This window comes from Pelecanus crispus, chromosome 6 (assembly GCF_030463565.1).
Source record: "Pelecanus crispus isolate bPelCri1 chromosome 6, bPelCri1.pri, whole genome shotgun sequence".
NCBI lineage: Eukaryota > Metazoa > Chordata > Aves > Pelecaniformes > Pelecanidae > Pelecanus > Pelecanus crispus.
In genome coordinates, this window is record NC_134648.1 from 29,391,679 (window position 1) to 29,401,249 (window position 9,571).

The 9,571-nt window shown below is 49.7% G+C and overlaps 1 protein-coding gene across 7 annotated transcripts in view; it reads right to left on the bottom strand.

Annotated features, from left to right (window-relative positions):
• NR1H3 (nuclear receptor subfamily 1 group H member 3) overlaps positions 1–9,341 on the bottom strand; it is a 31,570-nt gene extending 22,229 nt beyond the window's left edge. For 2 of the 7 annotated variants that reach the window (XM_075711936.1, XM_075711937.1), the window contains exon 1: positions 8,831–9,159. The gene's annotated coding sequence lies outside the window, so the exon portion shown is untranslated. Of the gene's footprint in view, positions 1–6,593; positions 6,621–7,831; positions 7,853–8,830; positions 9,160–9,317 lie in introns of those variants that run through there. The other 5 variants (XM_075711941.1, XM_075711939.1, XM_075711942.1 and 2 more) reach the window with 5 other exon arrangements.
• Positions 9,342–9,571: the final 230 nt, after the last annotated feature.

Sequence of the window (9,571 nt, forward strand, 5' to 3'; positions counted from 1 at the left end):
GAATGCTGCATATCACCATATCTGAAACAAGGTTGTTTCTGGGAAACAGCCTTTTTATAATGTATCTATATAGCAACTAAGTATCCAAGCACCATCCCGCCTAAAAGCATCAATCAAAACAAGTACTACTGTTCACAGGCAAAACAGAAATACAGCAGCACTGAATTGCAAAATGGGCAGGAAACTCATTAAGATTCCCTTAAGGGCAGTAGGGGAAAAGTACTGATTCCCATTCATAAAAATATCATCCCTAGATGCAGCACAGAGGTCAGGAAGAAATGACAGTACTACAGAAATACGCATATAAAGAACACATTGGAGGGATACTGGAATGGAGTTTTAAATTGCTTCAAAGTAAGCTTGACTGTTAGCATATTCCCCACTCACCCATTACTGGGAATATATTTTGGCAGGTTTTGCTAACACTGCTCTTAGAAGAATGGGAGAAGAGAGGCAGTGGTTCCCACCCTGCAGCAGATGTACGAATCCAAACCTAGTCGGCCAGAAGACTGCAGTAGAGCAAGAAGAGAGATCAGAAGAGCTGCCAAGAAACACAGTGAAGACTGACATAGGGGTACAGGTCAGAATAAAGAACTATTAAAAGCTCTGTTGCGAAGTAAGTTTGCCCTGCTTTTGACTTTACTATTCTGGATCCTGGCCTGTATGGGGAGTCATTGCAACTAAGTACTTACAAGGTACAGTAACAGCAAAATAAGGAGAAAGGATTTTTTTGGTTTTTATAAACCCACAGGGTGGAACCTAGGAGGGAAGGGTTAAAGGTCTGAAAATGAGAGAAAAAGGATCTGTGTGACAGGAAGGGAACATGTGAGAGGGCGTGTGACAGGCTGTGTAACAGAATGTGTGTGTAGATCTCATTCCCTCCAAGGCTCTTGGCCAAATGTGGAGCTGAACTTTCTGCAGACTTTGTCCTGCCAAGTCATGTTCCCTTCTCACACTGCCTGACATCACCACAAATACTCAGCTGGAAAACAGTCCGGGGACGGACAGAGTCCGCTGCTCAAACACCAGCCAGTGAAATGGCTGCACTCACGGCACACCCACCAGCTGGGAAACCAGAGCCACCGACTCCCCTTGCAGGTTATCTCCAAGCGCCCAGGAGACTTCACCCTCATCCATCCAAAAAGAGCCCAAACAAGGCACAAAGAGATCGGAGGTGCTAACAGACAAATGCTCTTCTATTGACCAAATAACATAGCCCAGAACAGATCAAAAGTCTGCACAAAGGCTCTAATAGAAAAAATGCAAAAGAACGTAACCATCAGATTGTCATGGTTTGTCACAAGCAATGTGCTGCAAGGAGCCCACTCTGTTCCCAACTCAGGTGCAACCCTGCCATGAGGAGAAGGAAGCCATCATACACTACCCACAGACGAACCAGAAGCCAGTGGTTCTGCATTACTGGTGCTCCACCAGGGTCTGCATGAAGCAAGCAAACATTATACTGTCAGAGAGCTCGTATCACCTGACTTCTCAGAAATAACTGCAAACCCAAGATCAGTGCTAGAAAATGTGAGCATATATTCGAGCATGTGGGAGCAGGCAATGAGGCTAAGCCAACAGGTGGCTGGATTTCTTATTTTGATCCTTGTATCAAGGGAGAAGGGTGGGGATGGCCTGCCAATTCTGGGACACTGCTAAAGGCACCACCCAGAGCAAGTATCAGGGAGTAGCAGTTGAAGATGATACTGAAACAAGGGGAGGACAAAGTTTGCTGTCTCTTCTTGGTTTTTGCTGAGCCTTCACCCCCAGCCTGCCGCATAAAAGCAGCACGATAAAAAATGCCCCTCAAAGTACAGGTGATAGGGAAAAAAATCGTGTTGTCTTCAGGCAAAGGTTTCCACTGTCTCCACTCCTATTTCTAGGAAAATAAACAGCAACTTGGGAGCTTTCTAGAGACCAAGGGAAAATTTTTTCTTAGTCTTATATAATGCAGAAGGTTAAGTCCCCTCTTCTCAGACATGCCTAAATAACAGAAGCTACCTTTTATGTTCTACGCTTATGAGTATTTTACATTTTAAAACGCTCCTCGCAACAGAAGTTCCCTCTTCCTTTGCTAAGGGAGTCTGACACCTTCCTTAAAGGTCTAGCAGTGCAACCTTGCCTGTCCACATGCTATATGGAGCTTAAATCATATCCTTATGGCTTCCTGCCCAGACCAGCCGATGCCTGAGAATCTGTCCCCCTCACCAGTTATAAACACAGAAGCTATCTTTTGAACTTCTTCCTGGCCCTTTCACAGAAACCAGAATATTATTCCCTTCCTACAGACAACAGCCAAAGGTGGGAAGCAGTCAATCAGAAGACCAGAATCACAAAGTTGGTATTTGAAGGCAAGGTGACAGCTTCTCCTTCTACTCTCAGAGCACACAGCTGGGTGAGCTGCCCTGCCTTGGCAGCAGTATTCATGCAAGCTGAAGCAAGCTGCCGAGGAGGGCTGACCACAGGACTCTCTGTGTGTGCATGCATGTCAAGGCAAGCGCCATCAGAACAAGTCTCGAAGGCTGTTCCAGCACAACTTCATGTGCCTACAAACATTTGCACATGGGTTTCTGCTGGTAGATGCACAAGAAGCATGTGCATATCTGACAGCCTGACTGTGTAAAATCCTCCAGGAAAATTCACTGGCATGGCATGTGGAATCCTTCGGGGGCTGGCACATTTCTGCATGTATGTCCCTGGCAGCCAAGATACACTATGGACCTGTTGCAGAAGCCTACGCCTTTGCCCTCATTTCATAAGGGCCCTAGATAGACTATTTAAATTCCAAACATTTTCCTTTAAATGGATTTTACACACATTTTTCAAGATTACACTCACTAAGTTTATTTTCTAAGTTAATGACAGTTTATGATAAAGCCATTTAGACAAACAGATTTGTCATTTAGACAAACGCATGCCCTATCCAAACAGCACATGGTTGCTGGAGAATGTTTAAAAGAGCGTAACTCCTAAACTCTAGAAAGTCGCTAAGTCTGCAGAACCAGAATCCCCTGAAGTACCAAACAAATCTTTCTTAAAAAGGGCAGAAAGATTAGTTTCTTCAATTCACTTATTAAATTAGTTCAGTTCACTCAAATGTGGGGGAGGCAGCATAACACAGGGGGGAGCTGCTTCTCTTTTCCAATCTCTGAATAAAAACAAGACAAGGGAGGATGAGTTACGCTCATTCTAAGATCAGGAAGGACACAATGACCAAAAACAACCAGTTAATTTTGCTAAGTACGGATAACACTACCCTGTTAAAATAAGTCAGTTTTAACAGCACACACTCCAGCAAACACATTTTCTCTTATGTATCCAGTGCATGATTATAGTCTAATTATTAAAAAAAATGCATATTTTTTTATTCAAATGCTGTTTTGAGCAAGTCACAAGGAAAGAAGTTACTCACTTAGTAAACACAAATGACCATTTTGTAATGTAAACATTTACTGTCATATAATAGCATAAATGAGTATATATAGATACACTATATCATCCTGTTTAGCAAGAAGTAGTAATAGATTAGCCTAACCAATTAGAATAAACCTTCCTTTTAAGAAAGTATCAAATACAAAACAAAGCTTAAATGAACTAAATTTAAATCACCAACTTTAATCATTATTTAAATCAGCAAGTGGGAAGCCTTGATGTAAACCCATTAACTCTGTTTCAGAGCTGTGCTAGGACCAGTGGGCCAAGATTGCCCCTCTCCCTGGAGGAAGAGAGAATACAACTTCCATGCCCAGTTCGTTTCAAGAAATTTTATAAGTATAATTGCCTTTTTTTTTTTTTTTTTAAACCTTAAAACAAACTGGAAAGCCTTACATGCCAGGAGACACCTACTCTCTTGTCAGTCATCTGCTTTAGCAATCAGTCTGATACTCACCCAACATCTTTTATTTACATCCCAGAGAGGTTTCTACGTGTACAGAATACAACCTGGCTCTGCAGCATGGCTTTTAAGTTGCTTCAATCCTCACATCCCACAAGATAGTTCTCCTACTTAATCCTACAGACACTAGTTTTGGTCTGTTCAAAACAAGAATTAGATTTCTCCTTCTCTAACATTGTTCACTTAATTTCTTCAGCAACTTCCCACTAAATAAACATTTATCTTTTCTCTTCCCTTAAACATACTGGATGGTCTGCAGTGCTCTGCTCTCCTCTGTGCGCTACCCTAATTAGCCTTTGCCCTCCCCAAATAAGATGCTTAAAAGCTTGAGAGTGTATACTTCAAAGCGATTTATGAAATCATACTGAAATGGAGTATATCACCTTAATGGTTTTTTTGACACTCAATAAAGCAAGTAATTTTGCTTTACAGGAAATCTGCTTTTGAGATCTCTACATCTAAAAGTGCAAGCTACACTGGCTCCAGGGGTGTCTCCTTTTTAGTGAGGACACAAGAAAGGAATTTGTCTATGCTCCAAAAATGGAAAAAAGGTACTCTGTCCCAAGCAGGAAGTCACAGAACAAAAACCACACAGGAGTGCTCAAGTAACCCCATCATACCACTTCTAATAGAGAAATTTTTAACATCTCCCAGAACATGGACAGCCTCATCTAATTTAAAAATATTATACACACCTCTCAAACCCAAACTGACTACAGTACAGCTTCTAGCTGCAGTAACCACAATGAAAATGCCAAGTCAAATATTGTACTTGTATATTAGCAGACATATGATCTAATGACCAAGTTCAACCTGTTTGCAGCCTAAATGCAGACCTGTACCTGTCAGCAGGAAGCATTCCCGTGAATTCCCTCCTAAGATGAAGTTCCCTCCCACTGAGACAGTTTCTGCAGCCAAGAGAACGTGATTCTGCCTTCCTAAATTATTAGGCTGTGAGGAAAACAAGGTAACATATCCTACTGCAGACCAGCAGAACAGTTTTCCCCAATGAAACAAAGTATCTTTGTACAGAATCACAGAATGGTTTGGGTTGGAATGGATCTTAAAAATCACCTAGTTCCAACCCCCCTGCCATGGGCAGGGATACCTATGACAGGTTTCACCTCAGTTCTGAAACACTGTTTTTTCTCCAAGATTGTCAGGTCTGTGAATCTTATGACTTTGGCAGGGTGGGGGGGTGGCATACAATCTGATAAGCTCTTCTATTCAACATGCAAAGACCCACACATCTGCAACAATGAGACTTTCACAGCAGCTGCTTCCAGAGCAGAAAGCAGGATCACCCTTCAACACATTCAAGACAAAGCACATTATAGTCTATATTCTTCCTTGGGCAGATGGGAACACAATTTCTGAAAAACAGCAACAGTTAAAGACCTTAAATTCAAAACTTAAAAATTTTTAAACTGTCAATCTTGACAGCCATACAATGACAGACCAGATCTAATTACAAGAGACATGACTTTTGAGGTCTGACACCATCACCACTGCATCGAACATTTAACAACAGCAAGAAATTCATCCTTCTGTTTACCACAGAACAAGCACGCTGAATTGTGACGACTAATCCTAGAAAAAGCACCTTTCTTGGAAAAACAAAGAGTCATAGCAATCAAATGCACTTTAACACACTGGGAACATGACTCTTCCTGCAGGTGTGAGATCAGAGGAAGGCAGCAAACTCACGCTATGTACTTGTACGGCTATATGCCTGTTCTCCTGCACACCCTCTGCCTGCCCCCTCGCTGCACAGCCAGCTGGTAAAGGAAACATGCTGACAAGGTGCAGAGAGCTGCCGCAGCAGTAACTGGAAACAACTGACAATGGTAACCCAAGGCACACAGCCAGGACACACTAATTCTGTGATAAAGTTTCCCATTTCTTATTTTCTTTAGATTAGGCAATTTATATATATAGTCCCTGCTACAGTACTTCTCCTTGCATCCCTTCACAATACAAGTAGCTGCAGGTTTCCTCTGGCAGCTACAGAACTCCCGAGCAGCTCTGTGACAGCCCATGTTCTGTCCTACCTGACACTGGTTTGGGTTTATTCCCCCCACCCCCCACCTTTTTTTGGGTTGTTTTTTTTTTTTTTTTTGGGGGGGGGGGGCAGCTGTTAATTATTTTCACCCCTGCTTTCCTCCTGCAAAATCAGGCCTTCCCATATGAAGAAGGATGCACATATGAGAAAGAAGTACCACTGAACTCAGTGCTAGATTTCAAAAAGGGGTCAGTACTAGATTTCAAAAAGGGGTTACACCAGGCAGCCACATAGTCAGCCTGCCCTCACAAGTCTTGCAGCAGTAGTGATCTGGCAAACGTGCCACAGGTGTCCTAGCAGAGAAGCACGGTAAGGCCAAACTCCATCCAGTCCTGACACAATGTGTACCACATCCAATGCCCTCTTTCCACAGCCCAAAGGAAAGAAGGGCTGAGCCCAGCAACACTTGGCTGAAATTTTCAAACCACATTTTTGCTTCCCTAACTAGAAGCTAAGACATTTTTTTCTGTTTCTACCTCAGCATGGGGGTTATGTCTTGATTAAGACCCACTTAATCCACAAACCAAGCCCACCACTCATTAAAGGAAGTAAAAAAGAGCTTTTCCTTTTTATTCTGCCTGTCCTCAGGTACAGCCTTCTCCCTGACACCTGGGGAACAGCAGATACTCCACATACCTTGGAACAAGCAGCAGAGCTGAGAGAACTCTTCCCTACAGACAAACATAACCTGCAGTCATAGCCAGAAACTGGCTGACACACAGTGATCCAAACGGTTAGTCAGAACGGTGACTCAGTGTTGGAGACTCCCTCAAAAAAGCCTTGCAGTGAAGGACCCAGCTGTGCCTTTAGGAAAAAGAAAAGGGGGGTGGGAAGGAAATTTCAGGAGATAAAGTATTTCCCTTTCACCGGTGATCCAAGATTTGCTTCTGGCCCAAAACAAAATAACTGCCTTGACAGATCTGTGGACCTTAGCACATAGCTGCGGTGAAAAGGCACAGTTAAGAGTCATCACCAGAGTGAGCAGAGCTACCTTTTAACAGCACCATGCAAACTGACAGCTGCGCACACAAGTTTGTGTCCTAGAAAACTCGCGATCTGGGTTGGCAGGATGCAACAGGCGAATGAGACAGAGGAACGCAGAGCTGAGCGGAGAAGACAAGGGAAGAGGAGAGCTAAGAAGTTACCGCAAAGCAAGTAAACATCTCCATGCTGCACCTGACAGCATCTCCGAAAACAGCTAACAGAGATCCAGGCTCTCTGGATGCACGTAACAGCCGCGAGTAACTGATATCCCCTCCGTAAAGGCCCGCTCTGACTTGCTAGGTCCATCCACCTGCTGCCGCTGCCCACCCTCCGACCTCTTTAGCGGGGGGACCCTCTCCGACGGCGCGACTGCGCAGCCACCGCCAGCCCGGGAGGGCAGGCCCCGCCGCGGCCCGCAGCACAAACCGCGCCCGGCCGCCGGCGCTCGGCTCCGCGCTCACGCCAGGAAAGCGACTCCCGCCCGCGGGTCTCGCGGAGCCGCCACGAGAAAGGCGCCGCTCGGGGCCGCCGCCAGCCCGGCCCGCACCCCCGCCAGGGCCCGGGCAGCTCGGCGGGGCGGGCCGCCGCCGTCCCCCGTCCTTCTTCCAGCGCCGCCCGGCCCGGCCGGCAGCACCGCTCGGGCGGGCGGCACCGGGCCGCCGGCACCGGGTCCCAGGAAGCGCTGCCGCGGCTCAGGCCGGTGCAGGCCGCGGGGCCGCAAAGCCGCGGGGCAGGAGAGCGCGTCCGCGTCCCTGTCCCCTGCCGTGAGTCACGGACACGCGGAGCGGCCGGGCCGGCCCCGTGGGCGGCGAGGAGGAGGAGGAGGAGGTAGATGAGGCGGCGGCGCCCGGCCCGCCGCCCCCACAGCCAGAGCCGAGGAGAAAAGTTACCGGCGCGGCCCGCGGCTCCTCGGCTATGTGCGGCGGCGGCGACCACCACTGCCGCCGCCGTCCCCCGTGGCGCAGGTGCCCGAGCCGCCGGCGGGAGGGACGGGGAAGGGCGGCCCGGCCCGGCGCTGTTCCCGGCGCGGCGCCGAAGCTGGAGCTGAGGTGATGTCACGCGCGGCGCGGCCCGGGTCACGTGCAGGCCCCGTCCGCCCCGGCCCCGCCCCCCGCCGGCGGCCCCGCCCCCGGCGAGTCCGTGGAGCCGGCGCGCAGCCGCGGCCGGCCGTGAAGCGCGGGTGACCGGAACCGCGGCGGCACTCGGGCCCTCGCCCCACGCTCCTCCGTGCTCCGCGGGCGCTGACGGCTGCACCTCACGGCGGAGCCGCTGCCCCGCTCCGCGCCCGCGCCTCAGCTCGGCGGGGAGGAGCGAAACCGGCAGCAGAACAACAAAACCGCAGGTGCCCGCAGGAACAACGCACAGCCTCCCGTTGCAAATAACCTTTTCTTCCTCCCCCCCCCCCCCCAAGAACCCAACGGTACGGTATCAGCAAAAAATAACGCAACTCAACGCTCTTCTCGAGGTACGAAACGGCATCCAATTTAAATTTCACTGAGCGTTCAAGCACGAGCAAATTGAACGTTATTCCATCCAGCTGAACTCCGTGTGCTACACCAAGCCTGCACGGACATAACCCCTCTGCTTCACGTGAAATTCAGCGCCCTAAGACGTTACACGCATAACTTCCTAATGCTGCAAAGCACATAAAGTTTCAAGCAAATAAACACGCACAAACGAGGTGATTTTTGAGCCGTTGGGCTGCACGCCTCCAAGATTCCTTTGCAAATACAAGCACCGCATTTCCTTCTTTTCTTAAAAAAGAAGCAAAAGCCGAGCGCCCCATGTAACCACCTGTCTCTACGCGCTAGTAGGCGGAGACAAGCGCTAAACAGCACAAAATTCCTTCAACCGCCGATGATTTTTCCCTCTATTTAAATGGCACCTACCGGATACACGGCCAACGCGTCGGCAGATGCGTGCCCGCTAGCAGAAGCCGGGTTTCCTCACACACTCACACACGTAATTCCACAGAGGTAAGTAAGGAACGACCAAACCTGGGCAAAGCCAGCCAACGACGGCCTCTTTGCCAACAGAGTCGGGAGCAGCGGCAGATTCCTATTTCCACGCAGGGATCCCGAGGCTGACTCGAGGGATGAGACGATTGATGGCCCGCGAAGCCAGGGCAGCCGGGCTGTGCGCACCAGCGCATCCTCCTGCCTTCTCTCCGTTAGGACTTCACCCCGGAGATCGCAGACGACGCCAGAACACTGGGAACGGGTTTTCTGTTTTAAAAAGAAGCCGCCGGATGACCGCGGGTCTGAGGCAGGCACCGAGGGGAACGCTCCACCCGCGGGGAGCCGCAACGCGTCGCACGCCGTGACACGACGAAAGCCTCCCATCCCCACCCGTTCCTGCCCACCCCCGGGCACCTACGCGGTGCAGGCCCGCGGGGACGCCTCCGCAGAGCTGCCGAGCGCAGGCCGGCCGGCGGCGGGCTCGGCCCGGCCGTACGCGGCTCCTCAACGGGCCCAGGCGCCCCCGCAGCAGGCCGGCGGGCTGAGCGGGCCGCCCCGCCGCCGGGCTCCGCCTCCGCCCCTCAGGAGGCGGGAGCAGCCCCGGGGGCCCGCCTGAGGCCCGGCCCCCTCCCCGCGCCGGCTCGGCGAGGCCGCCCCACGCCACCCGGCGCA